Consider the following 26,998-nt stretch of genomic DNA (forward strand, 5'->3'; position numbering starts at 1 on the left):
AAACTGGAGAGCTGATTCTTATACCAAAAACAAATGATAAATTTAGACCGATATGTTTACTGAATATTATGGGTTTATACTTGAAGAACTGATAACTAATAGACTTCAATTTTTTATTTATAGCAAAAATTATATCTCAGACTCTCAATATGGCTTTCGTAAGAGCAGAAGTGCAGATGGGGCGCTTTATAAAGTAGTTGAAGAAATAAGATGTAAACGAACACTTTATCATGTGGCCCTGGTCTCGTTTGATATCCAGGGTGCATTCGACACAGTAAAATGGTCTTCTGTTTTGTACACATTAGAGAAACTTGATGTTTGAAGTCAAATGTTTGACACAGTCAAGGATTACTTCAGAGACAGGTATTTGGTCTACAAGGGAGAACTTGGAGAATTCAACATTAAATATGCCATGAATAAAGATTGTCCCCAGGGCTCCTGTAGCGCTCTCCTGTTCTGGGGTCTTATTGTAAATAATTTGCTCAAGGATGTAAATATACCTAATATTTCCACTTATTGTTACGCAGACGACTATTATTTTTAATCTATGATGTTTCTTTGGATAAAATTGAGTCCCATTTCAGGAAATTGGGTTGCGTTCTAAATAGTTGGACTAAAGAGGAAAATATTTTATTTAACACGGATAAAATTTGTGGAATTTTTTTCCCAAAAGAAGGGAAAAAAGTAAGGAATCCAAGACTTAAATTTCATGACTAAAACATCAAATTTTATAGTACAATTAAATATCTGGGTGTCACACTGGATGAAAAACTGACTTTTATAGAACGTTTTAAGAATATCCATAGAGCAACCGACAAGATCTTAAATTTTTACAGGACTCAATTTAACGTTAATACTTTACAGGTCAAGAGTGATATTCTGAAAAATCTGTATGACAATGTTATTATACCTAAGATTATGTACAGTATCGGAGCTTAGGGTCGCCGGGCAGGGGAGCTTGTCAGGTTGAGAACTAAGCTTGATTCAATACAAGGAGGATGGCTTCTGATTATTACTAGATGCTTTAGAACAGTTTCATCTGAAGTCGCATGTATTTTTGCCGGGGTTCCCCCTCTCTCCTTTCATTATGAATTTTTCTATAATAAATTCCTATTACAATATTCAATAGAAAGCTTTCTTATTCTGGATGGAATCCAGGTTGAAAGCAACGCATTTGCCCACATTGACAATAATTCGATTCATCCAAGACATAGATATGGTATTTTATTTGATTGCAATGTATTGCCTACCAGCGATATGAAATCTGTACAGATGGGTCCGGTTTCGAGGGAGGTGTGGGATGTGCGTTAGTCGTATATTTTTATGGTTTGGAGATCCAATATCAAAAATACATACTGGATAACATAATTCAGTTTATCAATCAGAGCTATACGCCATTTATAAAGCCTTGGAATGGATTAAATCCAGTTTGATCTATAAATGTATAGTTCATATATACTCGGATGCTTATTCAGCACTCGTTGCCCTCTCTCGGCCGGACCATAAAAATGATATCATGAATAAAATTAAAAAATGATTATATGAATTTAAAATATAAAATGTCAATCAATATTCATTGGGTAAAGGCCCATATTGGTATCATTGGGAATGAGAGGGTGGATTCCCTGGCAAAAGAGGCTGCCCTGGGGGATGGGATCTCTGATGGTGATCTACAATATTCTAAAAAAGTTACAATTAGCAAAATGAAATATCACATGTATAAAACCTGGTCTGATCAATGGAATGTGTCTCCTAGAAGATCAGAGGCCTTGTCAAATATAATAATTAAGAAGAATATGCCTATATTTTGCGATAAAGACTATAATCAATTAGTAACAGGGCATGGACGTTTTCCTATGTACTTACAGAGATTCCACCTCCAGGGGGTAAATTTATGCCTTAAATGTGATACTGCTGGTGACTGCATTCATTTTATTGAAAGTTGTACACTCACCGGGGGGGGGGTAAGAGCCTTACATGGAATCGGAAATGTAAGAGAAATGATTCAAAATTATAAAAAAGGAGTAAAATTTGCACAAGACATTATGAAAGTCATCAATTCTCATAAACATGTCATCGGTATCTGATTGATCGAGCTAACATACTAAAAGCGCTCAATTTATGGACACTACCCTTAAAGGGAGAGAAAGACTTTATATGCAAAGGTGCAGGGACAGCTTGACTGTTTTATGTGCCGTGTTATTCTTTTTAGTATACTAACTTAATTTTCTTTTCTTTTTGTTAAGCTGCTAAATTGATTTTGTTTTTATTTGGATACGGCCGGCTCGTGTCATTTGTTGTTGGAAGGGATGCGCCTGCTTTTCTTCATAAGGTTCAACAAACCAGGCGAAAGGGCTACGCCCGTATAAAACAAAACATAAAACAAAACGGATACAGTTATATGCAGGGATCAATTACAATTATTCAACTACAATACCCATTACAGATATGCAGGAATGCACCGAAATACAGCAAAATTTTAATTTTTGTTCCAACAACGACAAGTTTGGTGACTTTTGGCGATTTCTTCCCGAATTTGGCGATAAAAACTAGTCGTCAAAACCATCGACATCTCGCCAAGTTGGCGATCTTTATATACTTTGCCTTTTTAGAGAGAAAGCTATTTACTCAATGTTAGACTTACCTCTGTGTTCTTACGTTTCTGGCACAAAGTATCACCTCTTTAGATTTTCATGCCATGTTGAAAAAAAGAAATAAATATATTTCTTTTGGATAAATTAAAATAAAAAAAGAAATAAATTAAATTTACATATAATTTCATTAAAATTATTTAGACATACGCAAAATTCGTGACAATACATCCATACCCAAAATTTTTTATAACTATTGGGATCCTTTTTGTCTTCATGAAGTAGAATTCAAAAGTTATGATAATTAAATTCCGTAATAATAAATATTATACTATAAGCTTCTCTCTTAAATTTATATTTTAAATTCTTTTGGTAGAAATATTTTGATATTTTTCTGTGTATGGCATTTTACGGTCAAAAAGAAAATTAGAAACAGAAGTCAAATTCCCTAAAATTTAAATTCTTCGTCATTGGAAGAATTGTGTAAGCACTGTATCAGCGCAGGACGATAAATAATTGTGTTTCTGACATTAAGATGGCTTATACCTATAGCTGAATTTGGAGTCGTATGGAAATTCTTATGATAGATATTTATCTTAAGTGTTAAATAAACCTGCGAATGTAATCTTGTTTTCCCAGCAGATTATCGTCTCTTTAAAAAAAAATTTGTTACATTATATAAAAAAATACCACAGTTTCATATATGATTTGACTAAAATTATTTACATATATGCAAAATTCGTAACATTATAAAGAAAAAGGAAAGATTTTAGACTGCACCGATCAGTAATGGATCTAGTAATGGACTTATTTGTAATGAATCGAAATAAATTGTTTTCATTATCTCCCTAAAGTCAGGGATATATCTTCATAGCCTACATTACGAGGGTAAACTAAGTAGTATACTCTTTACATACAGAACACGAAAGAACTTTCGCAACACGCCCATTCTCCGAGATTTTAGCTTACTAGACTCAGAAGTCTAATTTACTTGTCATATCCTTTATTAAAAATAATATATAATCTTCGAAGTTTAAAAGTACTTGCAGTTGCTACAGATGCTTTTATAGAACCGCATCTACACTGCTGGCCATTAAAATTGCAACACCATGAAGGAAATACAAACGATATTTAGATATATATTGTACATAAATAGTGTGCCATGAAGATTAAATTTGTAAGCAGTTTGGGAATTTACAGGGGGGGAGAATTATTAGAACCAGCTGTCACTCCTGTCAGCTAAAATGACCCTTACCCGGTTAGGCATGGAGTCAAACGGGCTTGGATGTCAGATACGAGCAGCTCATTCCACGCTGCTTCAAGTATGTACCTCACATCATCAACTGTATTAGCTGGAGAGGAGTGATGGGCCAGTCTCTCAGCAACCCATGACCAGAGGTTTTCATTGGATGACAGATCTGGAGAACGTGCAGGCCAGGGAAGCAATTGATTACCCAGTGTATCGAGGAAGGTCAGAACACGAATGTTGGCTTTGGCAGGCCTCAAAGGTAGGGCAGAACCACTGGACGTAAGATGCCATAAATGTATCGATCTGCGTTCAAATTACCGTCGACCCGAATTAGAGATATGCTTGTGGTGTACCTAATGGCTTCCCAAACCATCAAAGCAAGTGCAGGGCTCCTATGACGATATCGAAAACAAGCGAACAATGTGCGGTCTCCTCGGAGCCTCCAGACGCGTATTCGACCATCAGAATACTGTCCGCAGAATCGGGACTCGACTGAAAAGACGACATTGGGCCACTCCTGTATCCAGCTTTGTCGTTTAGCGCACCAGCGTCGCCATCTCTCTCTATTTTGCATTGTCAAGGGAAGTCGAGGTAATGGTCGCCATGCTGATATTCCACGCTGTTCAAATTTGATAAAAAAAGTTATCCCTATTTAAAATTATAGAAATATTTATTTGTCTTTTGTCGGATAGCAAAGCACTAGTATGTGAAAGATTAAAAAATTATTTCCCTTCGGCCAGTGGCAACACAACTCATTTAAATGGCTGGCCTTTTAATTAAATTTGACAGGCAATCTTAGGCTTTGGCGAGTGGCAACATATTTCTTTTAGTTCATGGAGTATATGTAGTAGTGGCAACATATTACTTTTAAACCGCTGATTCTTTTAACTAAAATTTAATAAAATTCGCATAAAAATAACACAAACGAAAAGCAAATTCGAAATCCAAAACTCAGACTTTGAGATGCTAATGTTCGAACGGTGGACTTCATGTGTTTCAAATTTTGTGCTTTAGGTGCTGCCGTTTCTCTAAATTGCGTGGAAGAAATATACATCCATGCATACAAGATTTTTAATTATTTAACAACAGAAAAAGCGATAATGAAACAAAATAAATTATCTTATAATCTTTTTCCTGCAATAAATGTTTTTTAGCCTTATTATAATATTTTTGAAGACTTTCATTACAGGAAATGCATGCTAAATTATTGATTTTTCGCCTCTTAATTGTGATTATAATTGAAACATAGCGAATGAACGCAAGCGAAACTTTGTAATTAGATCGCAGTCGGACATTTCAGCTTAATTCAATTAAAAGACGATGTAATAATTATTAAAGTGATTTAAAACTCTCTATTTCCTTTGATTAAAAGGAAGAATATCAAAATAAAATGTTTGAAAAAAATTATTTAATATTTTCTTTTTTACAGATACAAAGAAATGAAAAAAAAAAAAAAAACTTTTGGATGACATATAAAGGTCAAAACATCATTTAGTCATCGGATTCAAAATTTCTTTGAAATTCTGAGCTTAAACGGATGCAACATTAAAAGTAGAATTATCAGATTAAACAAATTTTAAAAGTAGAATTACAAAATACTCAGAATTAACGGTGGAACCATGTGCAACATGCCGAATGTTACGAGAGAATGTTCAATGTTATGTTCTTCTTTGTTATGTTCGACAAATTCAAAATATGTTTATAACTTTACTTTGAAATATTTATAGTGCTCAGAATGAACGGTGGAACAATGTGCATCATACCGAATATTGCTAAAGAACGTGAAATTAATTAATATGTTCGGCATGAATAGGAGATCGTGAGAAGCTAGTGAGAAACCAGATCATAGCGGAAAAAAACGAATTACTTTCGCTGCAGACTTTGCTACTTCAAAGGACCAATTTTCCTTTTGCAGCCCCCCAAAAAAGTCCTTATTTAAAAGATTCGCTTCTAAGTAAATGTCCTTTGCTAATGTTGTATTCAAAAAGCAGTAAAACATCATTAAGAAGTATGCCGTTTTAAACTGGTTTATTCTGTTTTACATGTATCAGATCACTGATGAGATGTCAGAAAACACAAAGAAACAGTAACACAATTAGGTCTTAAGCTCTTATCAGATCTTAGACACGAAACTAAGAAGCTTTTCTAAGAAACACACTCCTTGCAGAAGTATAAACGAAGGCTACCTAGAAGTGCAGAAACTCATTACAGCACGTGAAAGAGACCATTTACCATAGTGAAGACAACATGAGCCTTGGACCAGACTTTCGTGGAGTATTTTACAGATGAGTTGAAATTCAACCTGGACATACCTCTATCTGAAGATAGCATGGAACACGATATCATTCCTCCCTCATCAGGTAAAAGGATCATTACGGCGATGGAGGTGCAATGGCTTAGGCAGGCATTATGTTGGACGGCTACACACCCCTGCACGTGTATTACAAAGGCTCCCTTACTGCCATGAGGTAGAAAGAGGGGATCTTATAGCCCTATGTTCGGCTTTTCAGGTGCGCAGTTAGTCCTGGGTTCCTGATAATGGGCGAGAACGCTCGTCCACAAGCTAGTCGACGATTACCCGAAAAATGAGGATATTCGCTACATGATTTGATTAGCCAGATTTCCCGTCCTTAACGGTATACAGCATGTCTGGGATGTTCTTGGGAGGTCAATTTCATCTAGGCATCCTTCTCCGAGAACCATCCCAGAGTTGAAAACTGTCTTGCTACAGGAGTGGAATCAACTGCCACAGGATCTCCTCAGCTGCCTACTGTCCAGTATGCCGTCATGTTGCGCAATCTGTTTGGCTGTGAGAGAGGATCATTTCCAATATTAGACTCATTTTCAATTTGATATCCCCATGTTGCTTTTGGACATCCCTGCACTATGAGCTTTCTCCGCTTTCCTGCGCCCACTATCTATTTGAATGTGAACCTAGACTTCCCATATGGACGAAATGTCTAATTTCGAATTGATAAATTTTTTAATTTAAAGTCGGGAAATATAGTGCCAGTCAGTGAATCTGTCATACAAAGATTTCCTCATCACTCATGAGGTACTGTGTATTGAGATGCGTCCCCAATATTTAACGTGGCAGGATCCCCAGTAGGTTTACACCACGAAAAATCGCCAACATAAAGCCAAGGTTTATTGTATATTTAACTGTTATCATAAATTTCATGAAAATGAATGTTATTATCTTTGTTATCAAATTTTTTAATCAATTATAATTATTTGTCCTTGATTTTTACGTATGGTATTTTTTATAAATAACAAAAACATTTTTATTTTTCATCACAATAATTTATTTCTCTCAATAATAACATTTATTTTCATGAAACTTCTAACAGTTAAATATAAATGTTATTATTAACCTTATCATTTAAATGTCGTTTGTATACATTGGAAAGTTGCAAGTTATTTATCAATTTAATAATTTAAAAGAAAATGCATTCATTGACAGCATTGTATTTCATATCTAGTTTTGACAACAGTAAAAGAAAATTCTGAACTTGGATTTGAAAACCAAATACGTGAGAAGCTTTTATTGTATAACAAAAACAGGATTTACGTAAAATCCGTTCTTAGTGCGCGTCTACATCGTGGAATGAGTAACTATGAAAAATTTCAAAGTCAATCGGATGTATAGTTTCGGAAAACTCGTGATGAGTCAGTGGTATTTCGCTTATATACATATATATATATATATATATATAGATAGATATTCATATCAAATTTCCTTAAAAATCTGTTCATTAGGTTTTCAGAAATTCGACATAATGTGCAAATTCTTTTAATTTTACGCATGGTGTATTTTTGAGTGTTACAAGCGCCTATGCTTTACAAGCGTTATAAAAATAATTAAATTAATTAAAATTTTGTTAAAGCATCATTGACAAAACTTAAGCATTTACAGTATTTATAGACTACAACATTATCGCTTATATTAACGATTCTATAGCACAAGGGGCCCAGTATCTGCGTCTACCTATATCTATTTACATATCTGTTGTCTGTACCTACATCTATATATACATAATCGACTTCTGATTTAACAAGTGATCCCATACCAAACTGAAGATGGAGAGTAAAAGCCCATCTGGTGTTAAAATATACAACGGTGAAGTGTTAAGTAGATTTTATTAGTATCAATAAGTCTTCAAAAATTCTTGATGAGTTCATACTCTCATAAAAAAATCAAACGTTCCCTGTTAGGCTCAACTCATCACTTTCTTAATGTTCTGCTGTCTTTTGTTTCTCCTTTCTAACTCAATATTGTCGAGAAATATGTAAATTAATTTCGTGTTAATGAAGGCATAGGGGTCATCGAATTGCAGCTGTGTATCAGACAGAAGTGACTGGGCAACAGACCCCTTCCTGGGCAACTGGTGAGGTATAGCAAGACTTCGCACATAGTATTAAAATTGGAACCCAAATATGCACATACTTTTCGTACCTAACATGGAGTTAAGGGGACTCATACACCTTAAACCCCTTATGATCTTCGAATATGTGACTGTTGCAAGAATTGGGATATTTTATTTATTTTAAAAGCAATTGCTTCCAACTTCTTACAGCTGACTACATAATATAGCTGCTTTGCAAAATAGTAACCAGAAAGTTTGTGTTGCCACAAATATTTTTGTAATTTAATCCTCTTTGTGACAAAATATTTCGCCATGTTTTCACCTTGCGCGCATGCTATTTTAAAAATGGCTGACGGTACATACTTGAAATTGGATGGAATTCTTTATATGGGCACTACTTTCTAACTGAACCAACAATCTGATGAATATTTTAATACTGAAACATTTTATGGACGAAAACATTAAAAATTTTGTTAATAAAATACATTTTATAAAATTAACTCAAAATAAAATAAAAATTTAACATGAAATTTTTAGAATTTTAGGTTAACAGTAGTTTCCAAATGTTATAAAATATATATATTGATTATGGAATTAAATTATGAAACAGAATGTTTTAAACTGTGCGCGCAATTTGGAAACATGACGAAAAATGTTGTCACAAAGTGGATTAAATTATAAAAATATTTGTGGCAACACAAACTTTCTGATTACTATTTCAGAAAGCAGCTATATTATGTAGTCAGCTGTAAAAAGTTGGTAGTAATTGCTTTTAAAATAAATAAGTTATCCCAATTCTTGCAACAGTCACCTATTCGAACATCTTATGGATTTTAAGGTGTATGAGTCCGCTTAAGATTTAATAATTCCTGCAATTACTTTCGTTGACAAGAACGGTCAGACATTTAATTAACTTAGTCACGTAATTATATAGGAAAAGACCAGGCTTTAAGAGGATTATATTGAGTGGTCCAAGATAAACCAAACCCAAAGTAAGTGAAGTCTCTCATGCCCGTTCCAGTTTATCTTGGGCCTACCGATAGAACACCATAGAACACGTTTGCAGTATTAAAAAATATGATGTGTACACCAGACAACTTCTTTCTACGGGATATTAAATTATGCGCTTTTTTTTGCTGCATTTCATTTAAACTTATTTCCTAGAATTTCATTGGAGATACATTTCTCATTCAAATAATTCAGTTCTCACTTCACGGCAAGGTAAAAAATACGCAAAAATACATAAAAAATCAAAATATCCTTATTAAAAGTTGAAAAATATAGAAAAAAAAAACACCAAATACAGTTAAAACAGTTACAAAAAAAATTACAACTAAAATTAGAGTTTCTACGAAAAAACAAACAATTAAGCCAGCGGGGACGAAGACAGATTTTTCGATGCACAGAGCTGAAAGTTAACTTTTGGTCCCACTCGGCAAAAAGACACTGAAGTTGGTGCACAAACTGACTTAATTCACTGTTCTGCTAAGTTTCAAATGTAAACAAATGTGGCTGCTATGGTATAAATTGTTCATAATTCTATAACTATTGCACGCAGATTAACTAAAAACATAAAAACCTTAACCGGAAGATAAGAACAGCATAATTCAGTCCTTTTTAAATAAAAAAGTGCTCAATTTACCAACACATAAGAATAAAAAAAAACTGAGCTTTCGAAGTCAAGTCACAGAACGGCTATATATCTGGAGAGAGTATATATATATACAATATTTGAATTTAACAAATATTCTCTCATTCGTTTAAAGATAATTTCAATTTAAATTTCCAATTATGAAAATTTAGTTGTATACAAATAAAAGATTAATTATTGCTGCGAACTAATTTGCAATATCATTTAAATTCAGAGAGCATATGTAAATTAAGTGCACATATCTAAAACCATGAAAAAATATTTAATAATCTAAAAACTTAATCCTAAAATTTTAAAGAATTTTTAAGAATAAATTAATTTGCATAAAGTATATATATATATATATACTTTATATATATATATATATATATGCATAAGATACATATATATGTGTGTGTATGTATATACTTTTGGTGCAGCCGATGGCAACCAGACAGTGAGATGTTATAGTAGTCCTATATAGTCCTACATGTTATAGCAGTCCTATATACAAAATTTCAACGTTCTGAGGCTACTCGTTTTTGAGTTATGAGAGATACATACGTACGTGCAGAGGGGAGGGGTGTCACGAAAAAATATCTTTTGAATCCATTTCAAATCCTTTTTGCAACCCCGATAGCGATTAAAATGGATAGTTTCGTTGCAATATGATACCCGAAAATTTTCGCGATTACAATACTTCCTTTACTTCATACAAGGAGGTAAAAAGTGTCTTCATGTAATATTAGCTTTATGTGTCGCTTTTAGTTGAAGCGAAATTTGAAACAAAAGGAATTTATTGCTACACTCTGAACTGTAATTCGTAGGCTTTATTTATTTTAAATACGACTATGTTATGATAGTCAAACAACATAAGTGCTGTAAGGAAATATTTCCTGTATATGTGATTATTTTAATGTGATCGTACACTCGCTATCAGAACATAAAGGAACGAGTAGAGGCAAACGAGCGAAATAGCATAAAAATGTGTCTCATCACACGAGGATAAAACGACAATTACAGAATGTACTAAATACTTTTAATTAAATTTAAGTGATGGAAATATGGAAGCACGCAATGCTAGTTACGGTTAGCACTTACAATTTGTTGGCAGTAATTATTTAATTAAAGCGTTTCACAGGAAGAGAGCATTAAACGAACATGAGCTAAATTAATAATATGGAATGTATTAAAAAGCAATTCAAATACACTCATGTCCATAAATTAAGGATAATTCGGAGTCACGCGGAAATCGAACTCTAAAATAAATATATCACCTGTAAAATCACTACACATATCTTCAAGAATCATATGCAAATTTCAGGAAGTAACCAAATGACACCGATGGTACGTCACAATGACGGGAGTGTAAGAGAGTGATATATAAGGAATACAGGAGAAGAAGTAAAATTGTTCGCAGGCGTTTTATAAGCATTTCAGTGTAATAACCAAATAATTATGACAAAAAGGACGCATTTGGATGATTTTTTACGTGGTAGAATTATCGGCCATCTGGAATGTGGGCGTACCCAACTGGAAGTATCAGACGAACTTGGAATTGCCCTGAGTGTCATCTCCAGGCTTTGGCAACGATTCCAAGATGATGGTAATGTGAGTAGACGTTACAGCACAGGTCGCCCTAGAGTTACAACGCCGAATGAGGACCGGTATTTGGCAGTTACTGCCAAACGAAACAGACGGAGCACAGCCTAAGACTTGTCTCGTCAGCTCTCTTCAGCCACTGGTACGACAATTTCAAGATCGTGTACAGACGCTTAGAGCAGATTGCTGTATATGCTCGTAGACCTGTCAGATGCGTTCCACTTACTGCAACTCACTGTCGCCTGCGGTTAGCCTGGAGTAAAGAGCATGCATCTTGGACACTACAACAGTGGGCTTATGTGATGTTTTTCGACGAGTCCAGGTTTAGCTTGCAGTCTGATTCTCGCCGGACTTTCATATGGAGAGCTCCAGGTACCCGTTACCACCAAGAAAACATCATTGAACGTCACCGTTATGTGGTGCAGGAGTGCTCGTTTGTGGTGGAATTATTCTGGGTTCCAGAACTGACCTGCATGTTCAAATTGGAACCATGACAAGCCAAATCTATCGGTACGTCATTTTGGAACAACATGCACGTTTGTTTCGGGGCGCCATGGGCGCACAATTTGTTTTTATGGATGACAACACCCGTCCTCACCGTGCAAACATCGTAAGCGAATGCCTTCAATCGGAGGATATCACCCGTATGGACTGGCCAGCATTCTCACCGGACTTGAATCCAGTAGAGCACGTGTGGGACATGTTTGGCCCACGAGTTGCAGCCCGTCAACCTCCTCCTACATGTCTACCGGAACTTCGGAGAGCATTGCTTTTTGAGTGGTGTAATATCCCCCAAGATGAGATCGATAATTTGATACTCAGCATGCCTAGGTGTTGTACGGACTGTTGTTGTTGTACGGAGTTGAATCGTCTGGGAGACATACAATGTATTAACATTCATACCAACCATGTAATATTGGTTTTTCGTAAATAGATGTTTTTTGTAATTTTCTCCAGGGAGAAAAAATCGCTAATTTTTTAATAATATCAAACATATGGCATCTTTTTTTGCTCTTTACCTTTTGTTTAATAACTAAGCTTTACAAATAAGTCAAATTTGGTTTGCTTCTAACTCTTCCTTTGCCTGATTTTGCATTATCCTTAATTTATGGACATGAGTGTATTTTGAACTAATTAAGTTTATGGTATAATTCAGAAGAATTCTATTTGTAAACATATGTATTTATACGTAACCTGCAGGTATTTCTGAATTGTAATGTAATAAACATTTAGCAGCTAATCGAAATGAGAACTGATTCTGCTATTTAAAAGCATATATAATAAAGTATCGTAACTACAATAAAAATGCTTACGATTCATTTTTGTAAAACAATAAAACTACGTCATATGATGAAGCGCGCAAGAATTATTTAAACGAACAAGAAATTTGTAAAAACTATCCTCTCATTTCCCTTTGAATGTTTTCGTGGTGTAAGTGGTTATCGCGTTTACCTAGAAAATTAAAAGACCCATGGTTCAAATTTTGACGGGTATCAAGTTGATTTTTCCTGCTGTCAGACTGAAAATTTGACATTCCCTTACAGTGACTTTCGAATTAAAAGGTGGTAAAGGATAGTTCGTTACTACTTGGATCTTGTTACTTGGACTGCATCACTCTTCTCAGTTGCCTTTCAAGAGGGGGAGAATGTAAGGAAATATCACACTCTCTTTCCCATGCTGTTATGCTTTATGTGGCTGGTATATCTAACTGGCAAAATAAAAGTTCTGTGGTTCAAACCTCGGATACAGCATACTGGATTTTTTATGTTTCTGCTCTGAAATAAAGCTAACGGTCCTACAAATTTGGTTTAATAAACCAAGAAACAAAGCAGATTTGTTAATACTGATTCGTCAAATTTTAATTGTAGTATTTGGTAAATTTCAGTATTCATTCCCAACTTTCTACATTGAATAAGTTTTTTTTTTAGTAGAGAATTTGAAAATAAAGTGTTTGGGTGGTGCTTCATCAGTACCCTGCACTCGAAAAACTCACTGTTCTACTCACTGTTCAGTGGTTCTAATTCTATAAATACGGCTGAGACAGTACGTCTCAACCATGTGTGTACTATCACTCTGAAATTTAAATTATTTGCATATTATAAACTGTTGTGTACTCCGAATAAATCTCAGTTTAATCTCATAATTTCTTCATGATGTCGCACTTTGCATAAACAGAAGTACGTATATATATATACTAGAAAACCTGGCGGTCATACGAAATGACCGTTTTATAGATATTATAAATTGTAATTAAAATGATTTGTGCAAAGGTGTCTGTTAATTCAAACTGAATTATCCAGGGCAGGCGGCGAGGACGCCCCTTTGCTTACTGCTCCACGGGTTTCCCCCTTCTACTTGCTTAAAGTAGAGTGCAATGAAGGAAACCACTGGCGGTACATTTCCTAACAGCCACCGCTAACTCAATCAATAAAGGTGATTTAAATAATAAAATGTTAATTCACATGTTAAAGATCTCTTTGTACACAATATTTCTTGTGTAGATCTTTCCATCATTTTTAAGCTTGCCTTGCAGAGAACCATGCATTATTTTTAATTTTACGTCCGTTCTTTCACGAACTCTTGAACAAGCAACATAAAGTTGACCGTGTTCAAATGCAGGCTCAGATAAAAAAATGCCAACACGTTTAAGTGTTTGGCCTGAGACTTATGAATAGTCATAGCAAAGGCAAGTTTTACAGGAAATTGTCTACGTCTCAATTGAAACGGCAACCCTGTGCCATGGCTGGCTCCCGGGCTTAGCAAAGCACACCGTTGGATTCCGCAGGTCCGTGGCACGCCATTTTGACCATTTGCGTCTTGGGACATTAATTAGCTGATATGTTATTTAAAAACTAATTTTTCCTACGTTCTCCACTTTCTTCCTTGGGTTTTCCCTATTAGAGGGATTTGGCTACATGCCAAATTCTTTTTTCTCGAATATATACGGAACGGCGCCGAATTGAAATTCGAGACGCGTATCCTCGGATTCAAAAAGTTCTCCTAATCCATCAATACCGTTGTCATCTTGGTACGACTTTAATCGGCCGAGATATTAATTAAAAAATTAAGCGCGTTAATTTCCGCGCTCATTTTTCCCAGGGGCAACAATAAACTATCGGCGACACACACTTTTGCCTTATATATATATAAAGATATATATATATATATATATATATATATTAACTGGCAATGAAAATCTCCAGAAAAATTAGTACTTTACTCAACAAACGGTTACTTTAATCAAATCAGTAGAGAAGTTTTAGCAACATCCTGAAGCAGCAATTGTATAATGTAAATGGAAATTTTTTATCAAGGCAGAAAACTTATCATCTCTTCCACAAAATTAATTTTCATCTATTGTTACTAAAAATGTAAACACCTTTGAGAATTGCTTGTAAAATGCCCCAAAGGAGATTTACAGGGAAATTTTATTTTGTTTTAATGACCCAAATGTTCTTTTTGACATTTTCTCACAATATTTTAAGCGAACCTAAATTCAGCCTCTTTACGATAATCATGCTAATGTAATAAACACATTGAATAATTATTAAAAGTAGTCTAAAACTTATTTAATTCTGAAAATTATTTTTTGTTTTTAAACTTCTAATTTATCTTTTAATCAAAACTTTAAAAAAAATAGCATCAGTTAAGAATCTGGACTTAATTCTAACTGCAGTTCTGAAGCCACATGACAGAAGCAGTAGATTTCATATTGCATCATTAATAAAAAATTTTTGAAGGACCAAAACTTGTGTCATATATGTACAATCAGATTCACTTGACTTTATGTCAACTAATTCTAGTGAAACAGAAACTTAATTAAAGTGCGTTTTGCATAAAGAAGTCAAGGTTAATAAGATTAAAGTTAGCACTAAATTTTAATACTAGTGTTAACTAAACTCACAATTAATTTTCTGCAAGTAAACAAAGTCTACATTTTAAATTCCGGAAAATACATATATCCCAATTATACGCATAAGCGTAAGCTTGAAATTTAACAAAATTTGATTAAAAAAAGAGATTTTTTTATATCTGTATTATTTACCTCTGCCGTTAAATAATGCAGAATTTATGTATGTGTGCATGTCTGTATGTTATGTATATTAAAACCTCCCTAGCAATTGTGGATAAACGGCTACCACAAGAGTCATGGAATTTCGAATACACATAGCATTCCACCAGAGTATATGCACAATGAAACCGAAATTTTCAAGTCTGTTCCTTATTTATTTCATTTTTGTATGAATTTAATGACTTTTTTATTAATAAATTCAGCAATTTCAAAGCGAGCAGTGGCAAGAGAGTTCGAAATACAATACTTTTGTCTTCAGTGCGCCAGTCTGGCTGCCATTCCGGAAGACATAAGATAGTTAAATTTTAGTTCTAATCAACGAACTCGGCTATTTAAAAGAGATGTGTTCTCACCGCTTGAAATAAGATATTTTTATCTTCTGCGCTCCAGCATGCTGCCAGTCATTCAAAGGAAACTTTCATTAATCTGTCTGTTACTGAGTAACAAACTAAGCGATGTTAAGACATAAACAAAATTCTTAGGAATACACTTTTCTATTTTTAAAATTTGATTGATTTAAATAAAAATATGTTTAAAACTGGACTCACTGAAGTAATTTATTTTTTCACATCGAGTATAAAACGTTCCAAAATATAAGTATAGAAAACGAGAGAGCGCATTTAAAAATCGATTTCGCTGTTTGTTAAAAATGAGTTTTTTTTTTTTGGGGGGGGTGACATTGCCAAAATATGAATATTTTCGTCATTTAAAACACTTTTATTACTGGAAGTATATCACCGTGCAAACATCGTAAGCGAATGCCTTCAATCGGAGGATATCACCCGTATGGACTGGCCAGCATTCTCACCGGACTTGAATCCAGTAGAGCACGTGTGGGACATGTTTGGCCCACGAGTTGCAGCCCGTCAACCTCCTCCTACATGTCTACCGGAACTTCGGAGAGCATTGCTTTTTGAGTGGTGTAATATCCCCCAAGATGAGATCGATAATTTGATACTCAGCATGCCTAGGTGTTGTACGGACTGTTGTTGTTGTACGGAGTTGAATCGTCTGGGAGACATACAATGTATTAACATTCATACCAACCATGTAATATTGGTTTTTCGTAAATAGATGTTTTTTGTAATTTTCTCCAGGGAGAAAAAATCGCTAATTTTTTAATAATATCAAACATATGGCATCTTTTTTTGCTCTTTACCTTTTGTTTAATAACTAAGCTTTACAAATAAGTCAAATTTGGTTTGCTTCTAACTCTTCCTTTGCCTGATTTTGCATTATCCTTAATTTATGGACATGAGTGTATTTTGAACTAATTAAGTTTATGGTATAATTCAGAAGAATTCTATTTGTAAACATATGTATTTATACGTAACCTGCAGGTATTTCTGAATTGTAATGTAATAAACATTTAGCAGCTAATCGAAATGAGAACTGATTCTGCTATTTAAAAGCATATATAATAAAGTATCGTAACTACAATAAAAATGCTTACGATTCATTTTTGTAAAACAATAAAACTACGTCATATGATGAAGCGCGCAAGAATTATTTAAACGAACAAGAAATTTGTAAAAACTATCCTCTCATTTCCCTTTGAATGTTTTCGTGGTGTAAGTGGTTATCGCGTTTACCTAGAAAATTAAAAGACCCATGGTTCAAATTTTGACGGGTATCAAGTTGATTTTTCCTGCTGTCAGACTGAAAATTTGACATTCCCTTACAGTGACTTTCGAATTAAAAGGTGGTAAAGGATAGTTCGTTACTACTTGGATCTTGTTACTTGGACTGCATCACTCTTCTCAGTTGCCTTTCAAGAGGGGGAGAATGTAAGGAAATATCACACTCTCTTTCCCATGCTGTTATGCTTTATGTGGCTGGTATATCTAACTGGCAAAATAAAAGTTCTGTGGTTCAAACCTCGGATACAGCATACTGGATTTTTTATGTTTCTGCTCTGAAATAAAGCTAACGGTCCTACAAATTTGGTTTAATAAACCAAGAAACAAAGCAGATTTGTTAATACTGATTCGTCAAATTTTAATTGTAGTATTTGGTAAATTTCAGTATTCATTCCCAACTTTCTACATTGAATACGTTTTTTTTTTAGTAGAGAATTTGAAAATAAAGTGTTTGGGTGGTGCTTCATCAGTACCCTGCACTCGAAAAACTCACTGTTCTACTCACTGTTCAGTGGTTCTAATTCTATAAATACGGCTGAGACAGTACGTCTCAACCATGTGTGTACTATCACTCTGAAATTTAAATTATTTGCATATTATAAACTGTTGTGTACTCCGAATAAATCTCAGTTTAATCTCATAATTTCTTCATGATGTCGCACTTTGCATAAACAGAAGTACGTATATATATATACTAGAAAACCTGGCGGTCATACGAAATGACCGTTTTATAGATATTATAAATTGTAATTAAAATGATTTGTGCAAAGGTGTCTGTTAATTCAAACTGAATTATCCAGGGCAGGCGGCGAGGACGCCCCTTTGCTTACTGCTCCACGGGTTTCCCCCTTCTACTTGCTTAAAGTAGAGTGCAATGAAGGAAACCACTGGCGGTACATTTCCTAACAGCCACCGCTAACTCAATCAATAAAGGTGATTTAAATAATAAAATGTTAATTCACATGTTAAAGATCTCTTTGTACACAATATTTCTTGTGTAGATCTTTCCATCATTTTTAAGCTTGCCTTGCAGAGAACCATGCATTATTTTTAATTTTACGTCCGTTCTTTCACGAACTCTTGAACAAGCAACATAAAGTTGACCGTGTTCAAATGCAGGCTCAGATAAAAAAATGCCAACACGTTTAAGTGTTTGGCCTGAGACTTATGAATAGTCATAGCAAAGGCAAGTTTTACAGGAAATTGTCTACGTCTCAATTGAAACGGCAACCCTGTGCCATGGCTGGCTCCCGGGCTTAGCAAAGCACACCGTTGGATTCCGCAGGTCCGTGGCACGCCATTTTGACCATTTGCGTCTTGGGACATTAATTAGCTGATATGTTATTTAAAAACTAATTTTTCCTACGTTCTCCACTTTCTTCCTTGGGTTTTCCCTATTAGAGGGATTTGGCTACATGCCAAATTCTTTTTTCTCGAATATATACGGAACGGCGCCGAATTGAAATTCGAGACGCGTATCCTCGGATTCAAAAAGTTCTCCTAATCCATCAATACCGTTGTCATCTTGGTACGACTTTAATCGGCCGAGATATTAATTAAAAAATTAAGCGCGTTAATTTCCGCGCTCATTTTTCCCAGGGGCAACAATAAACTATCGGCGACACACACTTTTGCCTTATATATATATAAAGATATATATATATATATATATATATATATTAACTGGCAATGAAAATCTCCAGAAAAATTAGTACTTTACTCAACAAACGGTTACTTTAATCAAATCAGTAGAGAAGTTTTAGCAACATCCTGAAGCAGCAATTGTATAATGTAAATGGAAATTTTTTATCAAGGCAGAAAACTTATCATCTCTTCCACAAAATTAATTTTCATCTATTGTTACTAAAAATGTAAACACCTTTGAGAATTGCTTGTAAAATGCCCCAAAGGAGATTTACAGGGAAATTTTATTTTGTTTTAATGACCCAAATGTTCTTTTTGACATTTTCTCACAATATTTTAAGCGAACCTAAATTCAGCCTCTTTACGATAATCATGCTAATGTAATAAACACATTGAATAATTATTAAAAGTAGTCTAAAACTTATTTAATTCTGAAAATTATTTTTTGTTTTTAAACTTCTAATTTATCTTTTAATCAAAACTTTAAAAAAAATAGCATCAGTTAAGAATCTGGACTTAATTCTAACTGCAGTTCTGAAGCCACATGACAGAAGCAGTAGATTTCATATTGCATCATTAATAAAAAATTTTTGAAGGACCAAAACTTGTGTCATATATGTACAATCAGATTCACTTGACTTTATGTCAACTAATTCTAGTGAAACAGAAACTTAATTAAAGTGCGTTTTGCATAAAGAAGTCAAGGTTAATAAGATTAAAGTTAGCACTAAATTTTAATACTAGTGTTAACTAAACTCACAATTAATTTTCTGCAAGTAAACAAAGTCTACATTTTAAATTCCGGAAAATACATATATCCCAATTATACGCATAAGCGTAAGCTTGAAATTTAACAAAATTTGATTAAAAAAAGAGATTTTTTTATATCTGTATTATTTACCTCTGCCGTTAAATAATGCAGAATTTATGTATGTGTGCATGTCTGTATGTTATGTATATTAAAACCTCCCTAGCAATTGTGGATAAACGGCTACCACAAGAGTCATGGAATTTCGAATACACATAGCATTCCACCAGAGTATATGCACAATGAAACCGAAATTTTCAAGTCTGTTCCTTATTTATTTCATTTTTGTATGAATTTAATGACTTTTTTATTAATAAATTCAGCAATTTCAAAGCGAGCAGTGGCAAGAGAGTTCGAAATACAATACTTTTGTCTTCAGTGCGCCAGTCTGGCTGCCATTCCGGAAGACATAAGATAGTTAAATTTTAGTTCTAATCAACGAACTCGGCTATTTAAAAGAGATGTGTTCTCACCGCTTGAAATAAGATATTTTTATCTTCTGCGCTCCAGCATGCTGCCAGTCATTCAAAGGAAACTTTCATTAATCTGTCTGTTACTGAGTAACAAACTAAGCGATGTTAAGACATAAACAAAATTCTTAGGAATACACTTTTCTATTTTTAAAATTTGATTGATTTAAATAAAAATATGTTTAAAACTGGACTCACTGAAGTAATTTATTTTTTCACATCGAGTATAAAACGTTCCAAAATATAAGTATAGAAAACGAGAGAGCGCATTTAAAAATCGATTTCGCTGTTTGTTAAAAATGAGTTTTTTTTTTTGGGGGGGGTGACATTGCCAAAATATGAATATTTTCGTCATTTAAAACACTTTTATTACTGGAAGTATATTACTCCGAGCAATGGCTGCGAAATTAAATGTCGCGCAAGGACTTTTAAGCCGGGTAAGGGTATGTGTACGCTTGTGTGTGTGTGTGTATATAATGTGGTGACAATGTTGAACGCCAAATGGCCCCGAGCTGCTCATCGAATAATTCGCTCTGTTTCGCTTGGCGGTTGTCGCCACCATATCTCAGTCGTTAGAGCACTGGTCTTGTAAACCAGAGGTCGTGAGTTCGATTCTCACTGGTGGCTCTGTAATGGAAGTGCTAGTTCTAATTTTAGCTGATAATTTTCTAAGTCAGAAATCGGAAAGATGCGACACTGAAAAATATTTCACCATCTGCTATCCTGTCCTTTGGACTTCAGCGCCTGTAGTTGCACTCATCTGATGACCGCCGGCAGACGAACTAATATTGTAACATTGGGGGCGGAGGAACTGAATTTATTCTTTATTATTAATTTCGAAAATGCGTATATATTTTAATGTAATTAAGCGTGTCCTATAAAGAACTCTGCAGATGTTTCTATCACCCACATATATATGTTTATACGTATAAGTATATATATAATTATGACATATATATATATATATCGTATCGTACGTTCAAACGTCACGAAAAAAAATCCCTTTTGAATCCATTTTACAATCCGCTTTGGAAAAAAGATCTCTTTTTTCTGTCTGTACGTGCAGACGTCAAGCAAAAGAAATCATCCAAGTGGATTCGGGAATGGTCAAAATTTATATTTCTAATGGAAATATGATACCTGAATTTTTTTGCGATTATAATTCTTTATTTCGTACAAGGAAGTCAAAATTTTTATGAAGTTTTTCTAATTCATCAAAGTAAAATTTGATGAATAGCTTTTTAAAAGGAAGCCATTTATTGATGAATTTCCTGATATAATATCAGGTATAAAAACTTCTATCAACGATATTGATTGATGGATTAGATGGGATCCAAAATTAATTAGTTAAGACTTTTGAATATTAACTATGAGTTTTTTTTATCTTATGTTATGCTGATAGGGGAAAACTGCTTTATAAATGTGTTAGTTTATAAGAGCTGTTGTTATGGACCTACTTTTGTACTACACTTGATTAGCAAAATTATAGACTGTGATTTTTATATTTTTTGAATCGCTTTGCGTTCCTTTTAAATATAAATAAATATCTTATCTGGTAACCGTAGAACTATATTCTGATTTACTCTCTCTAATGCATTGCGAAAACATATGCATCGCGGAAACAACAAAAATAAGCGTAGCTTCCTAATTAAAATAATCTTGGTTAATACATATATTTAACCTTATAAACACTATCTTTTATGTTTCCGTCTCACTGTAATATTCAGATTTTTTTTACTTGTAAAGGAAGTATTGTAAACGTGAAAACATTCGAGTACCATATTTCTAGTTAAGTGTCCATTTTGACCATTCCCGAATTTATTTGTACGATTTTTTTTTGCGTTAAGTCTCTATGTACGCACAAAGTAATAGACACTTTTTTCCAAAACGGATTGTAAAATGGATTTAAAATCGATTGACCATTGATTTTTTTCGTGACGTCTGTACGTACGTTTATATATATCTCGTATAACTCAAAAATGATTAGACTTACAATGCTGAAGTTTTGTATAATGGGACTGTTATAACATCTAGTTGTGCACCTACCCTTCTTATTGCTATCGCAGTAGCAAATAGTCATACACTTCTAATTACAGATATGTTTTAAATGACGAAAATATTCCTGTTTTGGCAAAGTCAAATTTAAAAAAAAAAATTCGAAAATTAAGGTAATTTAGCATTTAATGCGGTCTTATGACTCCTATACTTATATTTAAGAAAATACTATACTCATATTAAAAAAATAAAATTATAAAAAGTTTAACAATCCGAAGGTAGAGAATAAGAAGGGAGAAAATATTTCGCACGTTTTAGAAAAATTAAATTATCACAAAAGACAATTAAGAGCTTTCTTTTTTAATCTTTTAAACTTTTTTGATTTGTATGCGAAATAACCTAAATGTTATGTTTACGTTAAAAAATTACAAAATTAGATTTAGAAAAATTATAAGTATCTAAATGAAGTTAAAAATCCTGCATTTTCATAACTTTGATCTTTTCAAAAAATTGCAAAGATAAATAAATATCTGTGCGTACAGATTTCGTTAGATTAGGCGCACACACTTTTATTATTCGTGATATATAATGTCACATGAATTTTTCAAAGAGAATTGTTTAATCTCTTATTTCCATTAAACTATGTGATAAATTGTTTTCCTCACTTTTATTTCATTAATTATGAGCTTTAAATAAAGCTTAATTTGTAAAAACATTAAAAACCTTTTATTATTTTCAATTTTTTACGCTCAGTGACACGCTTTCAGACAAATTATTTTAGTTCCAAGATTTCTTTACGTCAAATATTCAAACAAATTGAAAGCCTTTGGAAAATTCGCCAGAAAATCAGAAATGAATACAAAGTTTCAAATAAACCTCATTGAGAAGATAGACTTTTTTCTCTTTATCCGATGGTGTGAACAACAAAATTTTGAGAGTTTTAGTTTGTTTCGAAACCTAATATATCTTCAAATATATTTAACTATTTTGAAGATATATTCTAATATCTTCAAAAATAATTTCAACATTAAATCTTAAACAATCTAAATGGAATTTTTTTAAAAATCGCTTCCTTCTCATAGTTATATTATCCGGAGTACGTTTGTGTGCAAAATTTCAGTTTGCTAATTTACCCGAAAATAGTATAAAATTCGGTGCCATAGTGAGAAATACATTGAACGATTTAAATGATAGCCTATAAAAACTTTTTAATTAATCTAATTAAAAAAATTTTAGAAAGTTACCTAATTAATATATTTATCATTCTTGTTTGTTGTTGTCTAGTCTACGTAATTCATGGAAGAATGGTTGCCAGAGCCTCAAGGAAGTTTGACTTCTACTTCCAGTTTTGAAGGAGGGCACCCTGGGGGGGGGGCATCATTCTTGTTTTAGTAGAGGGTAGAGAGTTGTTTTTTCATAATCTGAAAAATTTTAAAGCTTTATAATAGACCTTTTGGACGGTAGAATTATAAAATCTTATAACAGAATATAATATTTTGAATCCCAATGGAATTAAAAAAATCTACTTTTAAAAAGAAATGCTGAAAATGTGTACATAATGAGGAAAAAATAACACAGTATATTTCATTGCAAATAATATTAAAAGCCCTTCAATCTTTAAACTGTATTACTTTTTTAGCTTAATATTAAGTTTAATTCTTTGCAAGTAAATCTTTATAGCAACTGGGGGATTTAATAATAAATTTGAAAAATCAATTTTTGAGAAATCTATGCAGAAGCAGGGAAAGAAGTGTACGGTAATGACGTCATAAACTTGAATTTATATTTCCAAGTGGTAGCCAAGAAAGAACTAATACTTCCCCTTCTATTTCATGCTGCAAGTTGCTTTTAACACAATGTAGAAAATCACTTAGTTTATATCTTTTATCTGCCGCCCAGAAGGTACAGTGGTTATGGTAGCTTACCGTCATGGTATGCGGTACTGAAGGGCCCAGGTTAGACTCCCTCTAAGAAGGCATGAATGTTTGTAAATGTATAGTGTCCGCGTGGCATGGGGGGACTCTAAATATGCAGGGATCCAGAAGTCTTCTCGAGAGGTTGGTGGTAAGGGAAGAATGGTGGGGGACCCTGGGAAATGTCCCCCTGGTGAAAGGAAAAGTCGTACTGTCACTTGTGTGGTTCTCAAGGCTCTTGCCAACAGGCACGATCTTGCTCTCCTTGTCACAACGAATTGCGTGGTCTTGTCCTGATGTTACTGTCAGAAAAGTGAGATAAGTCACAACACAACAACATATCTTTCGTCGTTTTTATTCTAGATGAAAGGAAAAATTTGCTTTATAAATGAAATTTTTCACAATAATAATAATTTTTCAAAACTTTATAGAAGATATATTTTTAGATGCTGAACTTTTAAAAAAGTAGACATGGAATAGTCGAAAACAAAATCGAGTAATGTTCGAAAATTCGCCAAAAAGATCAGAAATTACGGTACAAATTTTATATAAATTTCATACAAAAGATTTTTTTCACCTTATGATGCAAACAGTAAAATTATGAGATTTTTAGTTTATTCGTTAAAATGAAGATATATTCGAAGAATCGTTTCAGTATTAAATTGAAAAAAAATCTAAGTCGAATTTTGAAAAAACAAATGGCTTCATCACATAATATATCATCCATAAAGATTGTGTGCAGTACTGGAGCTTATCAGGAAGTAGTTCGAAAATCGATGCCAATTTCTTCACCACGGCAAGAAACACCATAAATGAAATCAATAAAAGCTGATAAAAATAAGCAAGCAGTCTTGGGTCATCAACGGGTAAATAAATCCAACAGGAAATCTATGAAAAGTAGCAAATTTTAAGATAGCTGATTCTTGAATATATACCTAAATTAACGTAAAATCACAATAAGCCAAATTCTTTCTGTATTTTCTTTTCATTGACGAAAGGAATAATTTTCAATACCTAACAGTATTCCTTCTGTAAATGCCATTCCTTTCTTTTGAAGGTTTGACCCCTTTTCTTTGCCGATAATGTCCTTGCACTTCTGACGGACTGTCTCATCTTTATGTGCCCAGTGCAATCGATTGGCAAAAAGTTCGCATTTTCCCTAACAGATGTTGCTTCTTCTGAATTTTTTATGCCTTTTCCATTTCCTTTTCTTTGAGCATAAGAAAGAAAGTTCCACGTGACAAGATTCTGTAAATGCACTGAAACGTGAACGGAATCACAGCTGAAATATTCGCCCTTTAGACATTAATTTCGTAGAGGCTATTTTTTCTAAAATTCTTTCTTAAAATGTGTCAAAGATTATAATCGATACGCGTATCGGTAATGCCTCCAGTTTGTGATTCTTTATCACTGTGTATTGTATTTTACTGGTGTATGGTCCAAAACATCTTTAATTCTGCAGTGAAATTTCGGGAATTTATATTATAGATCACTTGTTTTTAAGAATTTTTTGCAGTCCATACTTGCTAAATTTCTTTATATTTGAAATTTTTTCAATGGTATGTAATTTTGTAGCAAATATTAAAATCCTTAATCCTCCACGAGTTTAGGGCTTGGCCCATAAACTCTACAGTTCCGCCAAGTGCTAGGACTATGAGACATTTTCTTGATTTTAATGACTCTCTCACTTTATACCTTGGCTCCTTTTCTTCTAATGAGCACAAAATTCGAAATCAAATCCATCAGAAGGTGATAAAATATTCCTTATATAGAGAATTGGAAACTATCCTTCTAGGAGGATATTTACGTTATTATCATAAAAATCTCGAAACCCATCATAAATATGATTGAAGAATGAAGCCTTTTTAAAAGGAGAAATCAATTTTTCAGTCTGTTCTATTCATGCAATAACATAATTTTAATTTCGTTATGTTTCTTTCTATCTGAAAAACAGATTTGACAGTTACATGATCTATGCATTCCTTGGTTACAACTCAGCTTCATAGTCCAAGGTTTTGGATATCAGTCGATTTAACACTCGCCATTTTTAACCTTCACATAAATAATGTTCAGGGGGTTATAAAACAACATTTCCCATTTAAAGGCATCTGCAGCTGAAACTAATGAATGGAGTATAACAAAATTTCATATAGACTGTGAAAGGTATAGGGAGATACATTTTGGGGCACAAAATAGAACCAAAATGGTATGGAATATTTTGGTCTCTGTAGGAATCGACATAGGTAATTGATTACAATAACCGCACGGAAAATAGATTACATAAATTTTCATTAATGGTTCAGCAATAAAAAATGCACATGATATGAAGAATGAAATTCACAGAAAATAAATTCTTATTAATGAATATTAGTGTCTTATAGACCACGTGCAACATTTTCAACGTGCTGACCTTCCCTGTGTGCAAGATACTGTGCCTGCTGTGCGATTTTCTCTACTGCTTTATGTAAACTGTCAGTCTGAATGTTTGTAATAGCCCATTTTATGTTCTGTTTAAAGGATCTCAGGTTTGTAACACCACTAGTACACACAATGAATTTAAGATACCCACTTACAGCCAAAAGTGACATGGGGTAATGTCTAGAGAATGATGCAGTTATTCCGTCAGAAAATATCGGCTTATACCTGTCTCTTTACCGAAAAGCTGGAAGAATATGTGGCCGTGCATATGTGGCATTGTATAAAAATTGTAAAATTCAAGCACTGTCGTTTTTTCAATTCAGGAACGATAAAAGTTTGCAGTATTTCTCCCCATTAATGGTACAAGTAACAGGAACTGTGGGAATGATACGCTCAAAGATATATGTCCTGTTATGAATTTGGCCGTGAATCCACACCACATGATTACTTTTGCAGAATGGATGACTTGATGGATCAGTGTAACACTTTTGCACTTGATGGATCAGTGTAGGCCGTTCAGATGTCCAAATTCATTTATGAGTATTGACTGAACCATTGAGTTAAAAATTAGCCGCATCTCCCCGCAATATTTTCCCCAA

General features: G+C 33.6%; 1 protein-coding gene and 1 non-coding gene across 2 annotated transcripts in view; one reads left to right on the plus strand and one right to left on the minus strand.

Annotated features, from left to right (window-relative positions):
• Positions 1–23,482, minus strand: part of LOC118191844 (somatostatin receptor type 5-like) — a 65,903-nt gene extending 42,421 nt beyond the window's left edge. The window contains exon 1 of the mRNA XM_035362701.2: positions 23,313–23,482. The gene's annotated coding sequence lies outside the window, so the exon portion shown is untranslated. The remainder of the gene's footprint in view (positions 1–23,312) is intronic.
• Positions 20,628–20,700, plus strand: TRNAT-UGU (transfer RNA threonine (anticodon UGU)). Its single transcript has one exon. It is a non-coding gene; the product is annotated as a tRNA-Thr (tRNA).
• Positions 23,483–26,998: the final 3,516 nt, after the last annotated feature.

The sequence above is a fragment of the Stegodyphus dumicola genome, chromosome 3, assembly GCF_044657685.1.
Source record: "Stegodyphus dumicola isolate Sdum_Otavi_A_Nest chromosome 3, ASM4465768v1".
Taxonomy (NCBI): domain Eukaryota; kingdom Metazoa; phylum Arthropoda; class Arachnida; order Araneae; family Eresidae; genus Stegodyphus; species Stegodyphus dumicola.